The following is a 27952-nucleotide window of genomic DNA, read 5'->3' on the forward strand; positions in this document are numbered from 1 at the left end:
AATTAGCTTTTCTGTAACTTACAAACAAAAATCCACAGTTTTCAGTTCATGCAAATTAAAAATATAGCCTTAAAGTCCCCATTTAAACTCTGGACAAAAATTAGCATATGATATCTCAATTCAATCTGACATGATTGCTGAATGATTTAGATGAATTTCTCTGCAGTCCTTGAGTAATAAAGCAGTGCCTGGATGTTTGAAGAATCTACCAGGACTTCCCAGTACTCCATGTAGACTAGGAGATCTTTGGGATTCATAGAGAAAATGTTACCAAAACTTCACCAAAAATAAATTAAAATTCCCTTGCTATTCTGAATAAAATTTCAACAATTCTTCTGATTATTCCCTATAACTCTGTTTGTCTAATATTATAGAATGTAAGCAATAGGGCTGGGCATATGGGAGAAACGAAATAGGAAATTAGACACAATTTCCTATTTAATTTTATTTTGTTATCAAAGTGAAATGATTGAAAATCCCATGAAATTTTGTTGGAGTTCATGTTTTGTTTTGAAAACAAAATTGAACTATTGGGCCTAGATCCAGGCCCTCACCTAAGGAATAGGCTAAGACCCAAAGCAAAGGCCACGGCCAAGGCCAGTGCATGATGTCGGGCCTGGATATAGGCCTAGGCCCGAGGCCAGGACCTCACCTAGGCATAGGCCATGGCCTGATGCACAAACCGCAGCCTAGGCCTGAGTGTGATGCCAGGATCTTGGCCAATATCCAGACCTAACTCTGGTGCCTTGACAAGACTCCCAAAATATAAAAAAAAACTTATCTGCTCTGGGGATCCAAATTCATGGTCCAGGCCCAGGTCAGATTTCTTGCCCTCAGCCTGGACCCAGGTCCAATGCCAGGAGCAAACCCATATACTGGGTCCGGACACCTGGGTCTCAACTCAGCAACCTGGACCAGACACTGGGTCCCAATGCCAGGGCCTTGCACCAGACCCAGGCCTAATGCTAGGACCTGACACGGAAGCTAGATGCTGATGCCGGGTCCTCATCTCAGATCCATGCCTAATGCCGTAACTTGATCCAGAGGCCAGGCCTTGACATCAGGGCTTTGGCCTATGGTAAGACCCTTGCCTCAGAGCCCAGGCCTGGAAGCTTATCTTCTTCCTCTTCCTCCTTCGATGCCATCTGATGGGGTCATTTGGCTTTCAAGCACTGAAGGAAGAAGAGGGGCTCCCAAGCCTGGGCTCAGGTACAGTTGTTGGGAACCGGCCTCCTGGCTGAGGCCCTGCCATCTGGCCTGGGTCCAGGCTGAGACCCTGGTGTCAGGAGCCAGCCTCAGGGTCGGTTTGTGGCTTTGGGCCTGGGCCTAGGCTTGGGTCCCTGCCTTGGCCAAGGTCCAAACATTGGGACCCAGCCTCTGGGTTAGGTTACGGTATTGGGCCTGGTTGTGGTCTGAGGCCCCAGCATCAGGAGTCAGCCCTTCTAGTCATCAGGACCTGGCATCTGGGTCAGGTCCCAGCATGGGGCCTGGATCTGGGATGAGGCCCAGCTTTGAAACCTGCTCTCCTGACTGGGTTTTAGCATCTGGCCTGTGCCTGGGACCTGGCCTAGGCAGATGGCCAGGTTGAAGGACCAGCATCCAGGTCAGGTCCCAGCATCACACCCGGCCTAGGCTGAGGCCCAAGGCCTAGGCCTTCTGAAGGGCATAGGCTAAGGTCATGGCAACCTACTGCAGCTTAGGCCTACGAAAGGCCAAGGCTTCAGCCTAGGCTAAGCATTGGGACCATCCCAAAGCTTAAGCCCAGGCTGAAACCTTGGCCTTGTGTAGGCCTAGGCTGCAGCAGTTGTCTGCGGTCTTGGCCTAGGTCTGGGCCTACACCTCGGGGTCGGATCCACCCTGGACCAAGTAAGTGGGATCTGGGGAGGATCCTGGCCCCAGCATTTTTTCATGGGGATGCATGGTGGGCTTGGGTGGCCTCGGGAGGCCGTTTCTTTCTCTTTTTTTTATCGTTGTTTGATTTAGGGTTTTTATTAATGTTTGTTTTGTTTTTTTTCTAAATAAACAAAATAAACTTTTGACAAAAAGAATTTTGTGTAATATCAAAACTCCAAAAGTGAAATGAAAAACTAAAAACATTTTCTTCTTCCCACCCCTAGTAAGCAACTATCCTGGCACTGTTCAGCTAACCAGCAATAAAACAAAAAATATTTAAAAATGTCTTTACTTGCCCTCTCTACAAAACAACAAAAGACTATACTTGTTTCAGTTTACTGCATTAGTGATTTCTTGCCAAATTACTTTGCCATGCATTGTTTTTTAAAACTCACCCCCGCGAGCGAGTCGCAACCCTCCCGCACATGCACATACGGATATTAAAATCTGGCGCGCATGTCCACGTGGGAAACACATTTTATAGGGATGTGCAGAGGGACCGCATACGTTACATTGGTATTCGTATTCATCGGGGGGCAGATACGATGCATTCGGCAAGGGTGGCCCCCGATCCGTTCATGTGTTCCATTCTTATTCGTTTCCCGGCTAAAATTTAATTAACTACAACCCCCCACCCTCCTGACCCCCCCCCAAGACTTGCCAAAACTCCCTGGTGGTCCAGCGGGGGCCCGGGAGCCATCTACTGCACTCACGCTGTCGGCTGCCGGTATTCAAAATGGTGCCGATAGCCTTTGCCCTTACTATGTCACAGGGGCTACCGGTGCCATTGGTCGGCTCCTGTCACTTGGTAGGAGCAATGGACGGCCAGCGCCATCTTGTGCTCCTACCATGTGACAGGGGCCGACCAATGGCACCGGTAGCCCCTGTGACATAGATAGGGCAAAGGCTATCGGCGCCATTTTGATTACTGGCAGCCGATGGCCCGAGTGCAGGAGATTGCTCCCGGACCCCCGGGTCAGCCCCTGTCACATGGGAGACTGGGCATCCAAATGGCAGTTGACATTTAATGTAACAAGTGCAAAATGATGCACGTAGGGAAGAGCAACCCAAATTATAGCTACATGATGCAAGTTGCCATATTGGATGTCGCCAACCAGGAAAAGGATCTAAGCTTCATTGTGAATAATATGTTGAAATCCTTAGTTCAGTATGCAGTGACAGCCAAGAAAGCAAATAGAATTCTAGAAATTAATAGGAAAGAAATGGAGAATAAAACAAAGAATGTCATAATTCCTCTGTATTGATCCATGGTGCCACTGCACTTTGTGTATTGTGTGCAATTCTGGTCACTGCATCTAATAAAGTTATAGTAGAATTAGAAAAGGTACAGAAAAGGGTGACCAAACTGATGGAATGATTTCCCTATGAGGAAAGACTAAAGAGGTTAGGGATCTTCAGCTTGGAGAAGAGATGGCTGAGGGGAGATATGATAGAGTTCTGTAAAATAATCAGTGGAGTGGAACAGGCAAATGAGAATCAGTTGTTTACTCTTTTAAAAAGTACATAGACTATGGGAATGCAAAGAGTGCAAGAGAGGATTTATACAATTTTAGGCATTAAGGAAGAGTTATCTTATGAGTTAGTAGTTTGGAAGTAACCCACCTTAATCCACATCATTTTTACCCCAGCTGTACATTCTGCTATCTCTTGCAAACAAACATATTTAACAGTCGAAAAAAAAATGAAGGCATTGAGATGAATGTTTGGAGCAATACAGTTTGTCTTGCCCATAAATATGAAGCTGTGGCTGCCAGTTTCATATTATTTGGAAGCCAATAAATTGATTTATTTCAGCGTAAGATCTGTAAGCAGACATGTATTTGGAGAATGCATAGGGGATTTGGTACTCTCACAATATGCCTTTTTGGTTGTAGTACAAATATTTTTTTTTATATGTTGTTCTTTTGGTTTATCGTTTGGAAATAAAATAATGAACATAGAAGAGTTTTGAACAAATCATTTTGAATTTATTCTAAGCTTTGCAAGATTCTTTAACATATCATCTTGCCAATTTAATAGCTCTCTTGCTTTCTCTTTTCTTATTATTCCTAAGTCTCCTACTGTAATTATAAATTATCCTATATTTTTTGCTGTTTTCATGACCAGTCATCTTCTTTTGTAAAATCTCCTTCCATAAGTCCACTGTCCATGCTATAATTATGGGATTTTAATGAAAGCCAGCACAGCAGATCTTGGGTCTCCATCTCCATCCCCTTCTCTCACTCATTTACTGGGATTCCTGGATGTGGAAGTACATAAATAGGATATACATTGACATTCAGAAACTTTATGGACGAGCATCTCCTTAGGAATGAAATGTATCAAGATGAAGGGGGATCCTGAAAACTTTGAACATTTATTTTTCCTGCTACTATTTTAATTGTTATTGATGAAGTAATCAGTAATCACGTGAACTTGCAGTGCTATGGCAGTTCAGTACTTAAATGTACCGTATTTCATAGATAATCTTATTAGTACCAGTTCTGTACTGAAGTAAATACTTCATGGATAATCTTATTGGTGCCCTGTTTACTGTTTAGTGCTGAAGAATAGAGAAGAATAGATCAGTAATATGCTATCAGTATCTTATCAAGGGACACTCCTCTCTGTTCTGCTCCACTAATTATTTTCATACAATAATTTAATATAAGGCTTCCAAGATTCCCCAAGTAACCCCCCCCCCCCACACACACACACATCCCTGCAGTAATTATATTACTGGGATATGAATCAATTCAAAGGATTTCAAAGATATCAATGCAAACAAACTTTATATAGGTTCTGATTATTTCTCATTGCTGTTACTTAGAGCACAATGACTCATCATACATTACTTTTGTGCCCTGTGCAGAAAAGGTTTAAATTTAAGTGAAAAGATTTAAATATGTAGGAATAGACAGGAGAACTGATTCTGATAAATCAATACAATCCAGACTTAGTCTGTGCAGCTAACATTCGGGCCGATAGAGTAAAATGCGCGGGAGAGCAGGCGCTCCGAGGCGAGCGCCCACCCTCCTGACGCGTGCACAAGCCGCTCTCCTGGGCACACGATTTTGTATTCAAATGGGGGCCCGTGGTAATAAGGAGGTTGTCAGCGAGTTTGACAGCTGACGCTTAATTTTACTGGTTGTCGAACCAGCTGACAGCCATGCGTTCGGAAAACGGACGCCAGCAAAATTGAGTATCCATCTTCCAACCCGTGAGCTGTGGGCTGATTTTTTTTTTTTACGATTTTTTTTTTTTTTTCGGGCCTCCTACTTAATATCGCTATGATATTAAGTTAGAGGGTGTACAGAAAAGCATTTTTTTCTGCTTTTCTGTACACTTTGCCGGTGCCGGCCGAAATTAACTCTTGCCTTTGGGCAGGCGTTAATTTCTGAGAGTAAAACGTGCGGCTTGGCTGCGCATTTTACTTTCTGTATGGCGCAGGAATAACTAATAGGCTCATCAAAGTGCATTTGCATGTTGCGGGTGCTATTAGTTTTTGGGGAGTTGGACATGCGTTTTCCTCGCGCTATTACCCCTTACTGTATAAGGGGTAATAATAGCGCATCGAAAACGCACGTCCAGACGGGGGCTAACGGTGCGCTCGGCCAAGCGCACCGTTCTGTATTGGCCTGATTGTTATATAGTATTTATTTAGCAACAAGGTATGGTGGGGATGTGGGTAACATGAGTTATTTACACAACCCCTGCAGTTTCCTGGGAAGCCGGTTAACAGTGCTGTTGAAGGAAGCCCCAGGGGCCTCATTGATCTAGAAGAAGGAATCAGAGACTGTGATAGCAGCAATGAGCACCATCTCCTAATGTATGAGATTCTTTTAATATAGATGCTTAAGAGTTCCTCATGCTCGAAACCTAATGCCAGTTCTACCAATGGGTGAACGATGCAGGTAAAAGAACATAGATTCAGTATTTTGGCACTGAATTGCAGACAAGATAGAAGTATTTCCTTTCTTATTGTCTTAAGGATAAATTTTCAAAACTTTATGTGCATAAAAATTAGCATATTCATGAATAAGTAGCCTCAACTCGTGTATTCTATATTTTATAAAAGTTGAAAATATGCATATATTTTCACTTTTGCGTGCACATATACGTGCATAGAAAAGGTCTAGGGGCATTCTGGAGCAGGGCCAAGACTTACACCATAAGTTGCTATTTTAAAGTCACTTATGCGTATACATTTGCCATCCTACTTACTTGTGTATTTCTACACTTGCTATTTATCTGGCATAAGTGGTATTAAACTATTCATTATGTAGTACTGACTGGGTGGAAGGTCTGGGCGAACTGGGGGGAGTTCAAACTAAAGAACCAGGAAGGTCTCCATGACCTAGAGAAAGACATAGGGGCAGATTTTCAAAGGGTTATGCGTGTATATCACGGGTGTAATGCCGAAAACCCACTCCTGTGCGTGCTGAGCGTATTTTGCATAGGCTCGGCGATGCGCACAAGCCCCATGATACATGTATGTCCCGGGGCTTTGAAAAAGGGGTGGGGTGTGGGTGGGGCATGGGTGAGGAGTGGGCGGGACGGGACGGTCCAGGGGCAGGGGTGGGGGCAGAGCGTTCAGGCACAGCAGCCATTTGCCACTGTGCCCAGGATTGCGGGCCGGCTGTTGGCCGGCGCGCGCAATCTACGCCTGCCCGGGGGCAGGCACAACTTATAGGACAAAGGTAAGGGGGGGGGGTTTAGGTAGAGCTGGGGGGCGGGTTAGGTAGGGGAAGGGAGGGGAAGGTGGGGGTGGAAGGAAAGTTCCATCCAATGCCACTCCGATTTTGGAGTGGCAACGGAGGGAATGGAGGAAGGCTGCGCAGCTCGGTGCACGCAACTTGCACAATTGTGCACCTCCTTGCGCACACTGACCCTGGATTTTATAACATGCACACGGCTATGCGTGCATGTTATAAAATAGAGATGATATTTCCTATTTTGTAGTGTTTGGGGGGGGGGGGTGACGAAATGATAAGAAAACCAACAAAATTTCGTATGGTTTTCTTATCGTTTTTGGGGAGGGGAGAAAGGGAACATAAAAAAAAAAACCACCCCAATCCTTCAAATTTAATTAATTGCAACCCCCCACCCTCCCGACCCCCCAAGACTTGCCCGACCCCCCCCCCCAAGACTTAACGAAAGTTCCTGGTGGTCCAGCGGGGTCCTGGGAGCGATCTCTCCCTCTCGGGCCAAAGGCTGCCACTAATCAAAATGGCACTGATGGCCTTTTGCCCTTACCTATCGGTTGCATTGGTCGGCCCCTGTCACATGGTAGGAACAATGGATGGCCCGCAACATTTTTTAAGATGGCGCCTGCCGTCCATTGCTCCTACCATGTGACATAGGCCGGCCAATGGCACCTTTAGCCCTGTCACATGGTAAGGGCAGAGGGCCATCGGCGCCATTTTGATTAGTGGCAGCCAACGGCCCAAGAGGGAGAGATTGCTCCTGGGACTGTGCTGAACCACCAGGGACTTTCGTTAAGTCTTGGGTGGGGGGGGGGGGGGTTGGGCAAGTCTTGGGGTGTTGGGAGGGTAGGGGGTTGCAATTAATTAAATTTGAAGGATTGGGGTGGGTTTGGTTTGTTGTTTTTTTTTAATCTAAAGGGTTGTGGCAGGTTTCGGGCATCGTTTCGTAGGGCAGATGAAATATAATTGGCCCAAATCGTGGGAAAACGAAATTTCCCATGGCGAGCCAATAACGAAGGCCGAACCAAAAGGTTCGGCCGAATCATATCTCTAATAAGGACTCTTATTTTACCGAAGTCTTAATTTGAAATTAAAGGGCCAGATTTTTTCAGTTAGTATTATTCATCTTGAGGTTCCAGATCTATATGTGACTCTTCCAGTATCTTTGAACAGCTCTTTTATCCCAGTAAACTTTTATGATGATAATTAATAGATTGAAACTATATGAAATCCAATAAATCTGAGTTTCCCAAACCTGTTTGGGGACTCCACATCCAGTTGGCTTTTCAGGTTATCCACAATGAATATGCACAACATAAATTTGCATATACAGAGTTTCTGTTGCGTTCAGCAGTTTGCAGGCTAACCTTGCGAACTGCTGCCCTTACCTCTCAGGCCAGGACTTGGTCACAGCTTGCCTCGCGGCAGGATGCTGCCGATTCCATGCCACTATGTGCACAGGTGATGTTGCCCAATTTAAAGAGCCCATGACGGGAAAGATCCCAAGGTGCACTCTGATGACATCATGCAGCTAGGCCTATAAAAGACCCTTCCTTGCCGCAGCAACATGTTTCCCTATTTTCCAGTAGTATGGGTTGTTCCAGAATTTTTTGTCTACATTTCCAGTGATCCTGATCTTCGATCTTCAGTTCCAGTGTCCCTCAGTTGCAGTTCTTCAGTACATCTCGGCCTCCCTTGCTGCCTACCTGTTCTTCTTTGTGCCTTTCTGCCCTGCCTATCTGTCCCACCTTTCCCTTCGGACAGATTCCCGGTATTGACCACAGCTTGAATCCTGGATATTCTTGATCACTGCCTGCCTTCGGACAGATTCCCGGTATTGACCACAGCTTGAATCCTGGATACTCTTGATCACTGCCTGCCACTGAGCATAGTTTGACTCCTGGATACCCTTGACTGCCGCCTACCACGAACCTCTGTTTGCCATCATACAAGCCTCATATACCCAGCCACTTCAGTGGACCCCATCAGCAGCAGCAGAGGCCTCCACCTAAGACCTGCCAGCCCCGGCACTCAAAGGCTCAACTTGAGGGAAATGTGGGCTGGTAAAGATGAAGCTCCAGTTAGGTCTCTGCCTCATCCAGATCCACCTGCCAATGGAGAGGACCTGCAGGGCTCCTCCTGCAGGTTGCATTAACTCTGCCTTGGCCCAAGGGTCCATGAGTGCAACAATTTCCATGATATGCAGATTTATCTCATGCATATTTGTTGTGGATATCCTGTAAACCTGACTAGCTGTGGGGTCCCCAGGACAGGTTTGGGAAGCCCTACAGTAAATCTTTGAAAGTTAAAACAAGATAGCATGCAGATGTGGCTATTGGAGATGAATTATGTTTCCAACATCTGAGTTTAAGTATTGCATGGTTATTATTTCCCCCCTCAGCCTGTTTACTGTCAAAATGTGCACTAAATGGCAACTTAGCTTATGCAAGTGTTTTTTTCCCCTCAAGGTTTATAAGTCAAATGACAGAAAGATAGTCTGGTTTTTGCATTAAATGAATACCTGCATTAACTGAAGAGCACTTAGTTGTGATAGGTAGGGAAAGGGAAGGGACTTTCTTATTGTTGAGTCTCCTAGAGACAGAGAGACAAATCGCAGAGATCACACATCATTTATAAAAGGATGAGGTTTAATACTAGGTTGGAAATTTACCTCTTACAGGGGATTGCAACTATTGCTATTATAAAAAAAAAAATCTTCTTCCAGAAAATAAAGGTAAAATAAGTATTTTAACGTAATGCATCCATTGACTGCATTGATTAACATTGTTAAATGTAGTTGTCCTTCCACTTCGAGGCCATTCATGGTAATAAGTGGTATATCGAATATCAATAAATAAATACATATATTTAGGTAATGGTTGCATGATGTGAGTTGACAGAGAGTAAACTAGTTAAGATGAGTCCTTTCAGTTGCAGGTAAATCATAGAGGCTTACGGGAGGTTACAACTGCAAGGCATAAAAGATGGAGCAAGGTTTTCAAAGATATAACAGATCTGTATCCTCTCTTGTTTGCCAGCAAAACATAATAAAGAAAGAAGTAATACATGGTGTGGTGTGAGGTGGGACTGAATGAGTATGATATAGAGTTAAAGTATAAGGAAAAGTAGTTCACGTTATGATAGAGACACGTTGTATGTCATAGATATGATGCTAGCTGTTAGGATAAACCAGGAAACCCCACAGGATATCCATAATGAATATGTATGAGATAAATTAGCATATTGTGTGTGTGTGTGTGTATAAAAGTATTTCTATCAATCTATCTATATATATCTATATATATATATATATATATATATATATATATATGAAACCTCTGGGCTGAAGTTCTCTTCAGGAATCCACAGGAACACAATTTCAGACTGGGGCTATTGGTTCCTCTCACAAATCTCACTCTTTCTATAACTCCAGACCTACAAGATTCTTCAAGTGGATGGAAATAGGGAAAAGACAACCTTTCTAGGCCCAGAGCATTAATTTCTGATTATTTAATCTTTTCTTCAGTAATCAAGCTGGGCTCAGAAATGCTGTTCCAACATTACTTTACTGATAGAACTATATTCAACCTTAAAACTCCCTGTTTACATACAGTCCATAGCGCAGCTTACTAAAGATAAATCTGTGACTCCACAGTTCCTTCCATAAGGTACTTCTCAAATAGATTGCTTCCCTGCTTAGGGGCAGTTTTAAAGCTTCCTCCTTGGAGTGGCTACACTGGTGGGTTGGTAGGCAAAATGTACCTCCCATTTTACCATACCTTGGATGAGGTATCTTGGTATGAAAGTCTCATGCTCCTTTGGTTCTTTCACTCCTTGTTGTACCTGTAGGGTACCTTCCAATTTCTTTCCCAAATATCCTGTAGTAGATCTACACTGGTAGGGTGCTGCTCTTCTCATTTTCTACTCTTTCCTTTTCTCCTCCTGTACCCTAAAAAGATGCCCAATCCTCCTTCTAAGGAACTAACTCTCTGTGGTGGAGAGGCTAGGATTAGTCCAATAGCACACAACCAATCAAATGCAAGAAAAGGAAGGGTAGGTTGAAAATTTCCTTCACTGAATAAAAAAAAAATGGAAAATAAGTCCCTCGAAACAGACTCAGGAGGAAAAGAAACAGAAACTAAAATGAAGTATTCCTGCTTTCTCCAAATTCAGTCTACAAATCCACACATTCTGTAGGGTTTCCACCTTTAATAGAGGTTGGTAGCAACCCACAAGGGGTGAGCATTAGGTGGTACGCTTCTCTTACCTTTGCACTGCCTTTCTGCTCTTTGGAAATCATAGAACTTAGTAGGGACCTTGAAAGTTCCAATAGCTCTATCTATCTATTTACCTATATATATATATATATACACTTCAAGGTGAATTTTCAAAAGTTGGGCATGTAAATATTAGATACTTGTGTATAGGCTATTTTATAAACCTCAAACATACACATGTAAATAAGGTTCACGAGTAAATCTGTACGTGGAAAAAAGGGGCATGCCGGGGTGTTCCAGGGTGGGGCAAACATTTCCATGTGTAAGATGCTACTTTATAAGCAATTTACGCACGTAGATTTGGCAGCGTACTCGCCTAGATTTACACCTGCTCTTTGTCTGGAACAAGTGATAGTAAATGTCTTAAACATGAAATACTGCCTGGGTGGGGGGTCTGGGTGAAATGAGAGGAGTTGAGGCTGAAGAGCCAGGAGGGTCTCGATGACCTGGATATGGACTGGGCAAACTGGTAGACCAATTGGTAGCACTGGTAATTTCATTGTGGCGTGCACTAGAAAATCTCCCGACTTTTAGGTATAAAAGCCTGTGTGTAAATAACAGAGGTAAAGTCTCCTTGTATATATTTGGAAAGTTAGACATAGAAATAAATGGGTATAGCAGTTGTGCACTACTTATCCGGATACATTCCGATTTATCTGGCTAAGTCTTGAAAGGGGCACTTATCCGGATTAATTCCAGCTTAACTGGCTAAATGGCAACATTTACCTGGCAAAGTTCTAATTTATCCGTCTAAGTAGCAACTTTGCAGCTACTTAGCTGGATAAATTTTGGCAGTGCTACGGTAATTATCTGAGTAAGACTGCCAGATAAAAAAGTGCTACTTGTACAGCTATCTGACTTAGCTGGAAAGGTAGCGTTTTAAGACTTATCTGGCTAAGTAGTGGCTTTGTTGCTACTTAGCTGAATAAATCAGACCTTATCCAGATAATATATATTGTACTTTTTCCATTTTTTTTTTACACGCTCACATTTGCATGGTACATTTGCATGTATTTTATAACCTGCATATATCATAGACACATGGGTTATAAAATACAGGAGTAGATTTTCACGTGCCCTTGTAAACGTGTAGATGGAGACGCACACAGCTGTTTGAAAGTTATCCTCAGCGAAAGTCAGTCTTTGGTATACTTGGCTTTCTTCATTTCTGCATGCAATTTATTATTAGGCATAAACAACACCTCCTGGGGATCTAGGCCCCCCTAGGGGTTCGTACTGGGCTGTCAAGGGACACTATATTATATAGTCAAGGACTTTCTGGAAATATTAGCTTTATCGCTCAAAGTATTTCCTCTCCAGGCAGGTTACTGACATGGGAGCCTCCTGTGTTACCACCTAGTAGAGAGAAATACCTTGCTTATCCCCTGGACCAGAATTTCAGCATGCGAGATATAGCCTTGTGTTCTTTTATTTTGTTTTGCTATTTTTGTGTTTCCTATTTTCTCTCCTGGAGGAACTGTCAGCCAGAAAGAAAATCCTGATCATGTATATCATATAGAATTTCCCTCCTGTGGATAAGAATATTTTTTTTGTTGCTGTCTGTAAGCAAAGACTGTAGGAGTGTTTCCTACCCAAGGAACAAAATGTGGGCCACCCATGTCCTGTACTTACTTACAGGCCGATACAGTACAGTGCGTGTCCAATGGCACTGTTAGTGCCATTGGACACGTGTTTTCCCTTACCCCTTATTCAGTAAGGGGCAGAAAACGCGCATCCAACCCGCCGAACCTAATAGCACCCTCAACATGCAAATGCATGTTGTTGGCCCTATTAGGTATTCGCGCGCGATTCAGTAAGTAAAATGTGCAGCCAAGCCGCACATTTTACTTTCAGAAATTAGCGCCTACCCAAAGGTAGGCGCTAATTTCTTTGGGCACCGGGAAAGTGCACAGAAAAGCAGTAAAAACTGCTTTTCTGTGCACCCTCCGACTTAATATCATGGCGATATTAAGTCGGAGGTCCCGAAGGGTAAAAAAGGTAAAAAAAAAAAAATTTGAAGTCAGCCGGTGGCTGTCGGGTCGAAAACCGGACGCTCAATTTTGCTGGCATCCGGTTTCCGAGCCCGTGGCTGTCAGCGGGCTCAAGAACCGACGCTGGCAAAATTGAGCGTCGGCTGTCAAACCCGCTGACAGCTGCCGCTCCTGCCAAAAAGGAGGTGCTAGGGACGCGCTAGTAGCGCCTCCTTTTGCCCGTTTCTACCGCCGGACCTAATTTAAATACTGAATCACGCGCACAGGCGAGTGACCCGTTTGAGCCTTCTAAGCCATTGCCTCTGCAGCACTAATTTTTATTTGGTGTATCTATTTCCATCTTTTCCTTTTTTTTTGGTTTTTTTTTAGCTGTGTAACTAGTTGGCCAATAAATGATTGCGAGTGGCAATGCTTGAGAGTAGGGAGGTCTTTAACCACACCAAAATTAGGCTTATCTCCCTATAGCCTGCCCATAACTATGCTTGCCACCGACATCACTCTTGTCATTCTCTCCTTCTGTTACCCCAGCCGAACAATGATATCAGTTTGTGCAGTACACTTGTAGTACTGTTCCCTAGTATGAAGCACCGAGGTCCCATAAATCTTGGAAAGGAAAGACCACAGGACTACAGTATATTCACTGATAACCAACAAAACTGATTACTTTCTCCCCTCAGATCAAAGATAATTTTTTTTTCTTATTCTCCTTCATCTACCTCATCAGGAACAAGCTACAGTAGGAATATACCGTTGTTTGAAACAAAAAATTGAAAACATGAACGATATTTGTTATTTTGGTTTTTTGTCAAGCTCAATCTAAATGACATAATAAATAACAAAATATTGTTTGCTAGTCATGGTCTTTGAGCATGGGCTATTAAAAAAAAATAGCAAATGTTGCCAAAATTACTGCACATTGTAAAATTTAGTGTGTTGTAAAAAAAATAGCATGCAGTAAAAACAAAATGAATCAAATTATATGCTTTTCAAACCAAAACAAAAGAACTGTAAGAATGAAATAAAACAAATATTTTTCCATGCACACCTACAGGCCAGACTTGCCCCACTTGTTATTTGTGTAACGAGACTTCAGGGGGAATGTCCCGAAAAAATGTGTGGTTTTTTAAGTTCTGGTCATCCACTGGTGTGGTGGACCATGGATAAAAAGTACTGAAAGGGTGACCACGCCTCTCTGTGGGAGTGCATTTCCAGTTCAGACAAGACCATGTAAAGACAGACAACCCCAAAATTGTGATTCCAAAACTAGTCAGACTTTTATTGACAGGGAAAAATATTTACCTGTTGTCCCACCTGTTGTTCCACCTTTAAAAACAAACCCACTCCATTCTCAGTGAGTATGAAAACAGTTCTTACAAACCTGTGCTGGCATTTGGACAGGGCATGTCAAACGTTCACACTAAGGGATCTCTGAAGTTATTTATTTCTTTTCAAATGCTTATATTCCGCTACTTTCAAACACTTTTTCAGAATGGATATGTTACTAAATATAAGGCGTGGGAATTAATTTGCAACAAAATAGGAAATAAAGAAGATATTTCCTATTTTTGTTGCATTTTGGGAATATCTAAAAACAATAGGAAAAATGCAAAATTTTGTGTCTTTTTTTTGTATTGATTTTTTGGGGGGGGAGCCAAGAAAGCACCTTTAAAAAAAAAAAAACCCCCACTCCATCCCTTCCCATTTATTAAAATATGGAGCTCCCCCACCAGCAGAGCCCCCCATTCACCCTAGCCCGCCCTTCCAACACCCCCCCTTCCCAGGACTCACCAAAAAACCCTGGTAGTCTAGTGGAGGGCCCAGGAGCGACCTCCTGCTTCCAGACCAGCGGCTGTCATTCGTCAAAATGAAGCCAGTCACCTTTGGCCCCTACCTGACAGGGCTGCCCAATGGCACTGGTAGCCCCTGCCATTCATTCATTTTGTTTTAATTGCATGCTATTTTTTTTTCACAACACACACTAATTTTTATAACATGCAGTAATTTTTGCAGCATATGCTATTTTTTAGCCCATGCTAAAACAACATGACTATAAAAAATATTTCATTATATATTGTCATTTCAGATGAAGCATGGCAAAAAAACAATATAACAAATACTGTTCATATTTTCATGGTTTTGTTTTAAACAATAATAGATTTTACTGCAGCTTGTTCCTGATGAGGTAGATTATTGGTAGGTCCTGAGCAGGGCAGGCACGCCCCAATAGGCGAAATAGGAGATGGCCTAGGGTGCCAGCCATTAGGGGGCAGCAAAGAGCAGTCATATAGGCCATGAACGGAGCCCATCTCACTCACGGCCGAACGGAGTAGAGACTTGGCAGGCCACGAGCGGAGCCTCTGTGTGTGTGTGTGTGTGAGTGAGAATAACTGTGTGTGTATGAGAGAGAAATGGTGTTAGTGAGAGAGGAGGGAGCCTGTATAAGGATCCATGTGTGAATGAGACAAGGAATCTAAGGGGCAGATTTTAAAAGCCCTACGCATGATGGGCCTATTTTCAAAAGGCCCGGCGTGCATAAAGCCCCGGGATGCGTGTAAGTCCTGGAGCTTGAAACAATGGGCGGCCCGGGGGCGGGATGGGGCGATCCGGGGCCAGTCCGGGGGCATGGCCAGAGGCCTCTGCAAGGCCACTAGGCCGGCGAATAGTGCTCCAGCAGTTAGCCGGCGTGCACAAGTTATGCTTGCCTCTGGCAGGCATAACTTCTGAGACAAAGGTACAGGAGCGGGGGGGGGGGGGGGGGGGAGTTTCGGGCGGGGGGGCGGAACAGGTAGGGGAAGGGAGGGGAAGGTGGGGGGAAAGGAAAATTTCCTCCGAAGCCGCTCTGATTTCAGAGCGGTCTCGGAGGGAACGGGGAAAGCCAACTGGTGGTCTCCCCGAGGGCTCGGCACTCGCAAGGTGCACTGCGCGTGCATATTATAAAATCGCCCCTAAGTGTGTGTAAAAGAAGGGGCCTGTCTGAGTGAATGAGGTCGGGGCCGGAGCTGGGGCATGGACCGGGGGTGGGAGGGGTAGGGCGGGTGCAAAGCAGAAAGTTTGCCCATGTCACCTAATACCCTTGCACCGGCCCTGGTTCTGAGGGGGTTGGGAGAGTCAGTTAGAGTAGGCAGGGGGCTCTGCTGGGGGGAGGACTCCATATTTTAATAAATGGGAAGGGTGGTTTTTTTTTAATGAAAATAAAACCAACAATCCAGGGGTGGACCCGAAATGACCCACCCCTGAAATGATTCTTAAAATGAACCGAAACATTTTGGGGATATTATTCCTACTAAATACATCACCAAATTTCCTCTCTTAGAAATGGCACAAGAATTTTAAAGGTGTTCTGCCTATTCTTGGCTTTCTTTGTTCATTTCTGGATCTCTCCCCTCTATTTCCACTCTGGTTTTCTTCCTTCTCATGGGAGAACTTGCAGTGAGATGGGAGAATCCCCTTTACTCATGTCCCATGTCACTCACAGATGGGTGTTGCATTTTCCTCCCAGTAGCTAGGCATTTCTTCAGCTACTGTTGCTTCTAGAAGTCTCTCTCTGTATCTCAGCTCCTGGCTTTGCAGCTGTTCCCACACTTCACTCATACTCTCTCTTGGATCTAAACATCTCCCTCAAGAGCATGCTCACGACATTCTCTGGGGAACTACCACTAGAGCCTATCATACATGGATTCAAACACGCTGGAACATACCCTGTAGCACAGGTACTACACTTGCATTTTTAAAACTTGTTATTGAACTTTTTATTGTTTGTTTTTCTGCCTCGTTTATAATTTATTTGTGGCCATTTCCACATCCATTTTTCCCTTTTTAACACAAGAATGTAGCGCCCACTGAGGATACTAGCTCAGCTAGCCAATGATTGTGTATGACTACATATTTTTGGACCATAGTCTATATTTAATTGAAGTCTAAAAGGCTAGGTCTGTGCACCTGTTAATGAATGATCCTAGTGATTAACTGAGCTCTATGATGTTGCTGCTGCCTGTGAGTTCCATCCATTGCTTTCATCCACACTGCAAGAACTGGATTTATGCACAGTAGGCTTGTGCCTAGGGCAGCATAATTCTGGGGGCAACATTGCTCCTACTTCCTGCTATCCTGATAGCCTTACTTTCTCCCTGACCTCCCCCCTCCCCCTCCCCCCCATGTGCTGTCTCTGCTGTTGCAACCATCCAATGTGACTGAATTCCCACGCTCTCCCTCCAGCTAGACTTCTGGATCTTTCCTGAGCCCACTGACTTCAAAGCTGAGGCTTCAGTGCAGGCACTGCCTGATTGAGCGTGTACATGGACTGAGTGCCCCCATGCTCCTGTGCTCACAGACTCCACATCTTCTAGGGAAGACCTGAGGGGATAAGAAGTACTACAGTTCAACTGAGTGCTGGACAGTGGCCTCAGTCACAGTCAAATCAGCAGAGCCTGTACCACAGTTACAGCTTTCAGGTTGGTGGGGTGGTGGACAGCGGGAGGGAAGGAATCAAAAGCTTGGCTAAAGGGGATGGAAACTGAACTGATTGGTGCAGGGGTGGGAGAGAGGGGAGAAAATCACAGGTCTGCACAGCCACAGGGGTCCTTGAGGATGGGGGGGGGGGGGGGGGTGGCAATATGGCCTCTGAACTGATAATACCTAGGGTGGCAGTAGACAAAATCTGTCACTGATAACTGCTTCTCTTTATATATTATTGCTTATCCCCTCTAGGAATTTATATCTATATCTACTTAACGGGTACTTTCTGAAAATACCTCATCTGCATAGAAATCCAGCATTTTAGTGGATATAATTTTAAAGCCTGAGACACTTCCTCCTTCACAGTCACCACCACCTGAAGAGATTTCCTACAGCTTTCAAGCACTCATAGCATGCCTAAGTGTTTACTAGAAGGACGCTGTTGATTATGTTTAATCATACTGTTTTCTTAGAAGTCACTAAGTCATTATAATGTAACAAGACAAAAGCCTCACAGGAGTGTTCCTGACTGCTCTGCTGCCATAATCAGCTGTTAATTGGCCTGTGCCACTTGCCTTTCATCTCTTGCTCTACAGAGGGAAAAGAGAGGCCCCTGAAATAGAGAAATGGGGTGTTTATCAAAAGAAAATAGTATGGGTGGATTATTACCAGCAGCTAATATAAAGGTAAGGCTTGCCCTAGGATCCATCCGGTCTAACAATTCAGAAAAATCTGCAACAAACAATTCCAAATCTCACCTGTTTCTCAGTAACTGGTTGAGGTGTTAGGACTCAATCCAATTTTAGATGCATTCCTTTCTTTTGACTAATGGAACTGGCAAGATCCATATGTAGTGTGGGCAGGCGCTATGAAATCTTCCCACACACAGCTTTTGAAAATATACTTCATCCCATTTCTGATCTGGTGCCACTTTACATACTTGATCAAGTAGTCTTCAGGCCACTTGTCAATAGCAATGACTGAAGTCAAATCAACACTTTTGTTGTTGTGCCTGCAGCACCAAGTGCCGTAGTTGTAGATTTAATACTCTTGAGTGAGTCAACAGTTCCAGATAAAATCATCCCTTCTACAGGATGCCTCTGAGAAGTCTGATAGGTCTATGTAAAATACAAACTCATGCATCAAAACATTGAGCTTATACTGCCTTGTGTCACTTGAGGGACTCTAACCTTTAACACTCCAGTGTATGGCACTCACTAGTAACATAGAAATGATGGCAGAAAAAGACCAAATGGTCCATCTAGTCTTCCGCTCCTTCCAGATTATCCCCATGCATTCTGTTAAGGGTAGTGACGGCCACTCCATGCAGGTTACCCCCATGCAGAAATGTTATACCATCCCCTTCTTTAAGTCTTTAGGGATCTGCATTGTTTGTCCCATGCTCTTTTGAATTCATTAACTGTTCTCGTCTTCACCACTTCTTGTGAGAGGGCATTCCAAGCATCCACCACCCTCTCTGTGAAGAAATAATTTCTGATATTGATTCTTAGTCATCCCCCTGGAGTTTTAAATCATGACCCCTAGTTCTACTCTTTCCTTTCCAGTGGAAAAGGTTTGAGGTTTGTGCATCGTTGATACCTGTCAGGTATCTGAAGGTCTGTATCAAATCTCCCCTGCACCTCCTTTCCTCCAGTGTATACATATTAAGATCATTCAGCCTCTCCTCATAGGTTTTCTAAAGCAGCCCCACTATTTTGTTGACCTTCCTCGGTCAATTTCCATCTTGTCTCCATCCTTTTTATATATGGTCTCCAGAACTGAATGCAGTACTCCAGGTGAGACCTCACCAAGGATCTGTACAAGGGCAGTATCACTTTCCTTTTCCTGCTAGTTATACCTCTTTCTATGCAGCCCAGCATTTTTCTGGCTTTAGCTTCCGCCTTGTCACATTGCTTTGTAACCTTCAGATCACCAGACACAATCACCCCAACAACCCTCTCCTGGTCTGTGCACAATAGTCTTTCACCTCTCATCACATACAGCTCTTTTGTATTTCCACACCCCATGTGCATGACTCTGTATGTCTTGGCATTGAATTGCACCTGCCAAATCTTCAACCACTCTTCAATTTTTCTTAAATCACTTTTTATTCTCTTTACTCCTACAGATGTGTCCACTCTGTTGTAGATCTTAGTATCATCCGCAAAAAGGCAAATTTTTCCTTCTAATCCCTCTGCAATGTCAGTCAAGAAGAAATTGAACCGATCCTTGAGGAATTCCACTTAACACCATTCTCTCATCAGAGCGGTTTCCATTTACCATTACACATTGACTGACAGGAAACAATCAGTAATCCACTCCATCATCTTGGTGCCCACACTCATTTTTCCCATTTTATTCACGAGCCTCCAATGTGGGTCTGTATCAGAAGCTTTGCTGAAATCCAAGTAAATCACATCGAGCAGTCTTCCTTGATCCAGTTATCTCATCACCCAATCAAAAATGTCAATCATATTTGTCTGGCAGGACCTTCTCCTGGTGAATCCATGCTGGCTGGGGTCCAACAACCCACCAGATTTTAAATAGTTCACTATCCTTTCCTTCAGCAGAGTCTCCATTAATTTTCCCACCACCGAGGTGAGGCTAACCGGCTTGTAGTTTCCAGCCTCCTCTCTGCTCCCACTCTTGTGAAGTCGGACCACCACCGCTCTTCTCCAATCATGTGGCACCACTCCCGTTTCCAGGGATTTATTGAACAAGTCTTTCAGTGGATCCTCCAGCACATCTCTGAGCTCCCTCAGTATCCTGGGATGTACCTCATCTGGCCCCATGATACTGCCCATTTTCAGGTTTTATAGCTCTTTCCATGTATTCTCTTCTGTAAAGGGGGTTATATCTACTCCACGCCCATCCATGGTCTTGTCAAAATAGCAACGGTCCTTCTCCAGGGTCTTCTTTCGTGAACAACAAACTGAAGTATTTGTTTAATATTTCTGCCATTTCTTCATCATTCTCTATACATTGCTTCTCATTGTTACGCTCTCCTTCTCCAGAGTAGAGGAGTTAGCAATCTGTTATGCCCTCCTCTTCCAGAGGGGAGGAGTTAGCAATCTGCTGTTGCTCACCCCGCCAGGAGGGCGGAGTTAGCAAGCTGTTCTGCTGTTTTCCTGAAAGGGGAAGGATAGCGATATGACATGACCTGCTCCTCCAGAGGGGAGGAGTTAGCTATCTGTAGATCTGTTAGCGAACTGCTGTTAGATGTTCCTGTAAGGAAAGGAAGTAGCACTCTGTTACCAATCTGTTATGGATCAACTCTCCAAGGAAGAGGAGTTGGCAAACTTGTATAATGATACACTTCTGAAGAGAGGAGCTAACAATAGGTATAATGTACTTCACTACTGAGATAGCAATCTTGTCATGCCCCTGCTACGTAGCAATCTGTATATATATATATATGCTGCTGGTAACTCTTAGAGAAAGAGGAGTAGCTGTCTATATAATACTTCCATGAGCGGAGTAGGGGTCTGTAGTGGTTGGCTCCCACAAGGTGACAATAGTGAAAGGAATGACTACTTGGAGGAAGACAGCGCCCCCAGGAGGAGATCCTGAGAGGAACCACTGGCTAGGCTAGAATATGACATAAACACAATAGTTCTTTAATAGACTGGAAGCTGGACCACCAGGGGTGGCAGTAGTGAGTCACTGTGTCCGGCAAGGCTGAAGTCCTGCTGATACTGGCATATAATTTCTGGGTCGCTGAGCTGTAGAGAGAGACTAGAGGTAGTGAGTAGACAGGGTATACTGGATACAAGATGGTACACTCACAATAGTAGATGTCTGCAATGGTCTCTATGCCACAGAGAGTCTTCAGTACATTCAGGAACAGGAGCCGTAGGCGAGCACTGGTTCCCACAAACAGTCTGCAATAAGAACTCACAATTGCTGTATATGAAATGGCTTCTAGAGTAAAAGAGAATCTGTATAAGATTCTAGGAACATGGGTCCTTGAGGAGCAAGTACCGGTTCCTATCTGTAATCTTGCCAATGTAACTCTTGATCTCTGTACCTGCGATAACGTTTTGGACGGGAGGGAGTCTTCAGAGCAAATAGGAATGTAGGCCCTCGTGGAGCGAGTACTGATTCCTATGTAATAGAACTCACTGTGTTCACGTCCGCGATCGCTTCCAGGCAATGAGGAGTCTTCCAAGTGTTCTGGCAATCTGAAATCAAGAAGAGAGAGCGGTGCCCCCGCGGAGCGGGTACTCCTGCTAAGCTTGAAAAGGCTGAGCAGTGGAGAAGGATTCCCCTCACTGACTCGGATCGTTGTTGCAAGTATCGTGGACTGCCGAAGCAAGTCCTGTTGGAGTTCCTTGCTAATTCATTAGAGGTTAGCAAACAAAGACCTTTTAAAGTACAAATGGATGACATCACTACGGGGGGATGCCCCCGAGGTTCGCACCCTTGCTGGTACAAGTCTGGAGCACGCGCACGCACACGCGCGTGACTTTACGTCATCGGGAACATGGTGGATCCGTAGCAACAGGCCAGCCCGGGGGAACCGGGACCAAGGAGACGGAGAGAAGCCATGGCCGCATCTGTCCATCAAAGCCAAAGGGACCGGGACCAAGGAGACGGAGAGAAGCCGTGGCCGCATCTGTCCATCAAAGCCGCATCCCAGGTAGAGTGGGTGGAGCGAAGGGCGAGAAGAGGCATGAACACAACACTCATCACCTTTCTATTTCACTATATCACTTCAGGCCTTCCTTCTTTTTCTGATATATCTGAAAAATGTTTTGTCACTTTACTTTACCTCTTTGGCAATTCTTTCTCCCGCTTGACCTTTTGATTTTCTGATTTCTTTCTTCCTCTCCCTGTGTTCCTCTTTTTGGGATCTTTTATACTTCCTAAATGCTGTTCTTTTTGCCTTATTTTTTCAGCTACCTCCAAGGGATATGCAGAGACAAAATGTTTAAGTTTGTTCATTTTTTTCGTAGGTCACTTCCATTTGTTTCATTAGTTTCAAACAAAAAAATGTCATTTTTCATTTCATTCATTTATGGTTTGTGGTTATGGTTTCTTTATTTGCATACCGCCTATGCAAATGCCCTAGGCAGCTTACAAATCGCATGCATACTGTAACTTCACATATAAAACACCATAACAGCAACAAAGTAAAATCACTTCAGATATAAAACAAAATCAGAAAACCATAAAACAAAAGTGTCAGAAAATCAGTGGAGGATACTAAAATGTTCTGATTATGAGCTTGTTCAAAAATCTTCCCCATTAAAGTTAATGGGGGAAGCAATGCACTCTATTTTGAGCTTCAAAATTGTTTTTTTTCTTATCAATTCTAATGAAGCTTGTGGGTAGAAAACATCAGAAGGAGGAAAAGAACTCCAGGGCATCAAAACTGTGGCAAAGTGGTACCAAAAGTGGCATGAATAGCCTAAGGCATCATAAAGTGGTAAAAGGTTATCACCAGTGGCAGGAGTTCTTCAAGACACCATCAGAGGAAATAAGCAGCAGCAAGAGTGTCAAGATCACCCCAAGGCTTCAAAAGAGGGCACCAATAACAGTAACATGAACCCCCAAAGGCAGCACAAAAGGGCAAAGTGGCACCAAGAATAGAATTAACATTCTAAAGCACCATGAAAGGGGAACAAAGCAGCAAAGGTAGAGAAAAAAAACCCCTCAGGCACTTAAAGAGTGACAGAGCAGCACAAAGAGTGACATGAAGATCCCAAAGCACCATGAGAGCTGCAAAGCAGTCATTCACAGGGGTAACAACTCCCCAAGGTGTAGAGTCTTGGTATGCCAACAAAGTAGAGTGGCAGAAAAACCCACAAAGTGTGGCATAAGTGTTAAAGCAGCAAGGCAGAGTGGCAGCATGATCCCTGAGGTGCAGAGTCTGGGGTACGGCAACAACCTATGGTGAAGAAAGAACCCCTGGGTGGTAGAAGAGGGGCATAGCAGCAAGGCAGTTAAGCAGAAAGGCAGCGTGGCAGCAAGACCCCCAAGGTGTAGCATAAAGAGCAGAGTAGCAAGGATGGGTGACAGAAAGATTCCCAAGGTGTAGCATCAGATGCATGGATGGCAGCCAGGCAGAGTGGCAGCAAAATGCCCAAGATGTAGCATCAGGAGCAAGACAGAGTGGCAGCAAGACCTCCAAGTTCAGCGTAAGGGGTATAGCAGCAAAGCAGAGTATCAACAAGACCCCTATGTGTGGCATAGGTGGACTAGCAGCAACGCAGAGTGGCATTAACACCCCTAATGTGTAGAGTCTGGGCTATGACAACAAGGCTGAGTGATAGCAAGACCCTCAAAGTGTACCATCAAGAGCTGGGCAACTTCCTCTTGATTGGTCCTCCATCCTGTCTATTTGCTCTCTTCTCCCACCTTGGTTCTGTCCTGGTTACCACCTCATCAGGAATTTCTTGGTTGCTGCTATACTTGCGTGTCTCACTGCAGCACTTTTAAATGGGCCATAATCTTTAATAGGCAACATAACGAATGTTTAATTCATGGGCACTCTCCATTCATTTTGGGGATCCAAAAATGAAAAGAAAATGGTCTTGTTTGTTGCATTTTACTCATTTTGTTTCAAATGAATGCACATGCCTAGCATTAACTGTCTACCAACACAGCTGAGGAGGAATTCATTTGTCTATGTCATATGCCATTAATCAGAGGCAAAGGTGATTCAACGATATTTGTGGGCATCACATGACTGCTAAACTTCACTCAGACTGAAATTAACATTTCCCTGTTTCAGTCCTGTTTAGCTGTATGCTCAGTTATTTGAAGATCAAAGCATAACATTTTACCTTAGACACCGAATGGAAGAAGACCTTTTCAAGATATCAGGATTATTGTGCTTTTTATTATTTTGCCTTCAAAACATTTTACAAATTCTCAAAGCATCAAGAATGAGAGAGGAAAAACAAATTAGTAGACCAGTTCTCTCCTTTCCGCTTTTCATCCAAGATGGAGATGGACCTGAACTGTTACATGCACTAAAGTGGAAGTCAGTGTTTACTTATGTTATGTAAACTGATTTAGCACTGCTGATTTATATGTTTGGGATCTAGATGCAAGATTTTGCTTATGCAGGAATAGTGTATTAATCCTGCAAGCAGAAGAGTAAGTGCATACAGTCTATATAGATCACATGACAATGAGCAATAAGGCCTGGATTTTGAAAAGCCTACGCGCGCCTGGCCTATTTTTAAAAAGGCCCGGCCATGCACGTAAAGCTCCGGGACACGAGTAAGTCCCGGGGCTTCGGAAAAGGGGCGGGGAGGAGGCAGGGCAATCCGGGGGGCAGGGCGGGGTCAGAGGCTCCCGGCATAGCTGCCATTTGCCGCTGTGCCGGGGGATCGTGTGCCGGCAGGGTGCCGGTGTGCGCAACCTGCGCCTGCCCCGAGGCAGGAGCAAAACGTAGGATAAAGGTTGGGGGGGGGGGGGGGTCTAGGTTAGGGCTAGGGGGTGGGTGAGTGAGGGGAAGGGGAAGGGAGGTTAGTTCAGGGGGTTGGGAAGTTACCTCCCAGGCCGCTCCGAAATTGGAGTGGCCTGGGAAGGAATGGGGGAAGGCCACGGGTGTCGGCGCTCATAAGTTGCACTAATGTGCACCCAGTTGCGTGCGCCAACCCCCAATTTTAAAACATGCGCACACCGGCACACGCATGTAATAAAATCACGCGTCCATGGGTGCATGCCAGGTAGCGCACGCACATTGGACGCGAGCGTGTAGGGCTTAAAATCTACCCCTAATTGTTTTACAATAATACTTCTTCTTGGATGTGTCTAACATTGTTTTTAGCATTTTCCTGTAAGGGCGAGTTCGGAGACTTCACTCAAGCAACATAAATAGCAAATTCAATGTTCCAAGTTAAACAGTGTCCCCTTAACCTCTTCTCACCCTCTCCCTTCCACCACTGAATAAGACCTGGTTTTTCTTCTCATATATTTTGCACTATTTTGCACCAAACATATCCAGAAACTAAGGCTATCCTTGTCTCTGTTCACACTCTAGATTGTTCAAAATGTTCATGCTCCAAAGTCAATCCAGTTTGCACCTTTTTTCACTCTCTATCACCTTTCCTCCCTCCATTCTTATAAATTCCTGGGTGATTTATGTTTACAGAGCTAAATATTAGCAGCTGCTATACTTAATTTATAAGCCTTTCATTTATTTGTAGGCAAGCTGTTGATATAGTTAATGCATTTATTGCCGTGAGCTGCAGGCTGAAGCCTATTGGCAAAACATTAGCAGGCTGATAAATGTAATGTTGAAGGTTATACCGAGAATTAGTTAACTGAAGCAGACTGTGCATCTCACTGAATAACATCTGGATCATGCATCTCTCTAAGATAGCTTTAGAAGGAAACACATTTCTTGAAATCACAAGCAATTCAGCTAAGATGTATCCTAATCATTTCTAAAAGTGGTGATGCACTTAAATTTATCAGGATTAAGTGACCTATAAAAAAAGGTTACCCATTTTATTTCTGCTTATACCAAGGGGCCTATTTACTTAGCTGCAACAACACATTTGCATGTGGTAAATGCAAATAATGTGTGGAATTTGCAATTATTGCAAACTTTCATGCATTATTTGCTGATCCTTAAATCAGATGCAACAAGGCAGGGATAATGAACCGCCTCTTATGCAAATGCATGCAAAGCGGCTCATTGCCATAGCAATCAGTAGTGTGGCTCGCCAAATAACTTAGAGAGCTGCACTACTGCGGAGAAGTTAGCTAGAACTCAAGAGATATAGCCAAATTTCCTCCAGGGATAATGCCAGGCTAAGGTGCTTGGCATTACTTCCTCAGCACTAATTTAAAGGTGCCACAAGGATCTGTAAAGAATCCTTGACCCACCTTTTATAAATCCCTGGTGATCTATGGAGCAATCCAGGGTCCATTCCTCCCCCCCTACTTCTCTTCCACACCCCTACCTGTGTTGTAAATAAAAAATAAAAAAAACCTGTGGTTAAACCCCACTCTGGCCTCAGGTCCTACACCCATTTTCAAAAAAAGCACTTCCTCTTTCTGAAATATCATCCCCCACCCCAGAACCCCCTTAGCTTATCCTAAACTACCTGGTGGTTTAGAGGGGTAATGAGAAAAATCCACTCGCCCCTAATCTGATGGTATCATCTTTCAAAATGGCTCAAGCTGATCCCTGGTGTTCCTCACAGGCCAGCTTCACTATTTTGAAAGATGGCATCAATGGGACAGGAGTGGATAGGGAGTCCAGAGGTTTTCCCAGAGCCGTAGTATGCCTATGGCCAATATGGCCTTCACCATAGGCACCAGTCTCCGAAGGGTGCCATGGCACTGCCGGTACAGAAGGGAAGATGTCAGCTGCAGCTGTCAAAAGCAGCATGGTATCACCAGAATTGGCAGCATGGGATGCTGAAGAAGGAGACTATTGCTGCTGCTTCCAGTGAGTTACAGAGGGGGGAGGGGCGTTGGGGGTGTGAGAGAGAGCATCTGCATAAGTAGATGTGTGTGTATGAGTAAGAGATTGCCTGTGTGTGTGAGAGTAAGAGAGATTGCGTGCCTGGGTGAGAGTATGTATGAGAGCACATGTGTGAGTGTGCGAGTGAGAATACAAGATCCCGTGTGTATGTGAAAACATGCATGTTTTGTATAGGTGCAAGAGTGAGAGAACACAGGTGTGTATGAGAGTGACAGATGCGAGCACATGTGTATGCATGTGAGAGAGCACATGTGCATGTGAGCTTGCATGTGTGAGAGAGAGAGCAAGTGTTTGTGTGAGAGCACACACGTATGCATATGAAAGAGAGAGCATGTGTATGTGAGAGAAAGAGAGTGACTGAGCACATGTGTGTGAAAGAGAGGAAAAGAGAGTGCATGTGTGTTTGTGAGATAAATAGGGGGAGAGAGGGCGTGTGTGTTTGTGAGAGAAAGAGAAAGCATCTGTGTGTGTTTTCGTGTGTGAGAGGGCAAGCAAGTGAGAGAATGTGTGTGTGTGTGCACGCATATGTGTGTGTGTGTGAGAGAGAGAAGAAAGTCTATGCAAAACAACCCCCACTAACCCTCTACCTGCTAACCTATGACAATCTCAGGGCATCTGGAAACCAAAAGTTCCCAGGTAGGGGTATTTTTTAAAAATCTTTTGAAATATTTTATTGGTGTTTGGAACATTTGTATGAGTTTTTAATTTGTGGATATTAATATTTTATGGTCTCTGTATTCTGTTATTAGAGGGTCTATTTGTCTTTTGCATGTGTGACTGAAGTGAGGTATTCTAATAGTGTGTAGTTTCTATGTAGGGATCTATAGCAGGTTGGCTTGTTTTGTTTTCCTAATAGGGGGTGTTATTGATGTTTTAGATCCTGGTGTAATATTTGCAGTGTTGTCTTTTCATAGGTTGTTGCTCTTTGAGTGATGGCAGTTAGCGCTGTTTTCACACAGAAAGTTTATTTCTGTTCTGGGACCACTGCTTTTTAATATATTTATAAACAACCTGGAAATGGGGACAACTAATGAGGTGACCAAATTTGTTGATGATACCAAATAATTCAATCTTGTTAAATCACAAGAGGATTGTGAGAAATTGCGAGAGGGCCTTGCAAAGCTGGGAGAATGGGCATGGAAAATGAAATTTAATGTGGACAAGTGCAAAATGATGCAT

The sequence above is a fragment of the Rhinatrema bivittatum genome, chromosome 6 (genome assembly GCF_901001135.1).
Source record: "Rhinatrema bivittatum chromosome 6, aRhiBiv1.1, whole genome shotgun sequence".
In the NCBI taxonomy this organism is placed as follows: domain Eukaryota; kingdom Metazoa; phylum Chordata; class Amphibia; order Gymnophiona; family Rhinatrematidae; genus Rhinatrema; species Rhinatrema bivittatum.